This window comes from Palaemon carinicauda, chromosome 4 (assembly GCF_036898095.1).
Source record: "Palaemon carinicauda isolate YSFRI2023 chromosome 4, ASM3689809v2, whole genome shotgun sequence".
Classification (NCBI taxonomy): domain Eukaryota; kingdom Metazoa; phylum Arthropoda; class Malacostraca; order Decapoda; family Palaemonidae; genus Palaemon; species Palaemon carinicauda.
The window spans coordinates 110,762,902-110,765,190 of record NC_090728.1 but is presented as its reverse complement, the minus strand read 5'-3'; the positions used below and the strand labels follow the sequence as shown (position 1 = coordinate 110,765,190).

At 37.4% G+C, this 2,289-nt stretch overlaps 1 pseudogene; it reads left to right on the top strand.

The window, feature by feature from the left end:
- Window positions 1-679: 679 nt before the first annotated feature.
- Window positions 680-2,289, top strand: part of LOC137639144 (uncharacterized) — a 1,722-nt pseudogene continuing 112 nt past the window's right edge.

Here is a 2,289-nt window from a genome sequence, read left to right as displayed (position 1 = left end):
GAAAGTGAAAATAGAATCGGCAAAAAGGGCAGAAAGGCTAATCCAGGCAGAATTACAGAAAGAACGGGAGCATGTAGAACTAGAGAAGGTAAAACTAGAAATAGCAGAGAAAATGAAGATAGAATCGGCAGAAAGGTTAGGTAAAGTAGAACTAGAGAAAAAACGTGAGCTAGCTAAGGCAGAACTAGAGAAAGAACATGAGCTAGCTAAGATAAGATTGCAAGAAAAACAGGAGGAAAAGGATATTCCTGAAGCTTTCAATGTCTCTAAGGTTAAGAAACTCTTACCTGTGTTTAACGAGCAAGAACCTGAAAATTTCCGTGTAGTGTTTGAAGAAACTGCCAAGACCTTAGCATGGCCCAAGGATAAATGGGTACTAATAATTAGAAGCTCTTTCACAGGACAAGCTGAGCATATCATTACTCAGATGATTACTGAGAATGACTATGATACTTTGAAAAAAACTATTTTAGATGCTTATTCTATTACAGCAGAAGGATATTGGCAGAAATTCCGCAATTCATTCAAGACACCCAACCAAACTTTCCTGGAATTTTGTAATCTGAAGATAAAGCAGTTACAGAAATGGTTGGACAAGGCAGGTATTAGTAACTAGGAAGATTTGAAGTCTCTCCTGTTGATGGAAGAATTCTTGCGTAAGATACCAATTACCGTTGCTATGTATATCAAGGAACGAGATGTGAAGAAACCCAAGCAAGCAGCTTTGTTGGCGGTTAAATACTTATTAATTCATAAGGGACAACTTAAACAGAAAGCTTTCGTCGATAGCAAGGTATGTCCATTTTGTAAGGAACGTGGGCATCTAATTCAAGATTGTCCTAATCCTCGGTGCAAAGGTTCTCACCAACAAACTCCTAAAACAAACTCTTCACCTAATGGAGGGAAAAAGGATAAATCTAAACCAACTGAACATAAGACCATGCATTGTGCAATAAAGGAAGATGGTTTTGATAACTTCAAGTGTCAGGGTAAGGTAAAAGATAATACTGTTACAATTCTTCGCGATTCAGCATCAAGTAAAACTATTGTAAATTCTAATATGAAATCCTTTATCACTCCTACAAACAGGTTCATTACAGTTTCGGATCTTACAAGTGAATCGGTATTTCCCCTTGACTCGTCCATATACTGATGGAATAGTGGAAGTTGCATTTTGATGGGTAATGATTTGACGAAAAGTAAGGTACACACCATTCTGATAATACAATCTCCTGAAACGTATGTAAAGGCCCAGTGTAACATTGTAACTAGGTCACAAGCTTCTCAAGGAGAACCTGAGAGTAGTGTCATACCCAGTGACGTTGTCCCTAGCAAGGTAAGTAAGGCAACTGACCTGCTTGGCATTCCTACTGAAGATTTTGCGAAAGCCCAACAATGGGATGATTCTGATAAACAGTTGTTTGAGAAGGTTAGAGACATATCAGATGAAGATAGTAAAACTCCTTACTTTTATCTAGAAAATAAGGTTCTTATGAGACATTACCAACCACCCAAGATGTCTTTTCAGGATAACTGGTGTGATAAATTCCAGGTAGTGGTACCTAAAGTCTACAGACAATCTTTGTTGGACTTGGCCTATACTGACAATTGTCATCTTGGAATAACCAAGACATACCAACGATTAGCTGATGATTACTACTGGCTTTGAATGAAGAAAGATATACAGGATTTTGTTAAAGCTTGTGCCACTTGCCAACAAGTACGAAAACCTAACCAGACAATACCTCCAGCGCCTCTCATACCTATTTTTGTACCAAATGAACCCTTCTCCAAAGTAAATATTGATTGTGTGGGACCTTTAAAGAAGACTAGAAAAGGTAATGAATATATTCTAACTTTAATGTGTCCAAATACTAGTTTTCCCATGGCTGTTCCAATTAAAAATATTTCTGCTAAGGTGATTATCAAATAGTTGCTTAATATTTTTACTGGATTTCCAGCAGAAGTTCAATGTGATCAGGGAACTAACTTCATGAGTAAGGTATTTCAGGAGACTTTAGCTACATTTAATCTGAAACATGTGATAGCTACTGCATATCACCGTCAAACTAATGGAGCTTTAGACAGGTCACATCAAACTGTAAAATCTCTAATCAGGAATTATGTTTTCAGTACAGGTAATGACTGGGATGAAGAGCTAGATATGCTCATGTACGTACTACGAAGTGTCAAGAATGAATCTACTGATGTTAGCCCTTTCGAACTAATGTTTGGAAGAAAACCTAGAACTTTGCTGACAGCTGTAAAAGATAGGATCCTGAGACATTC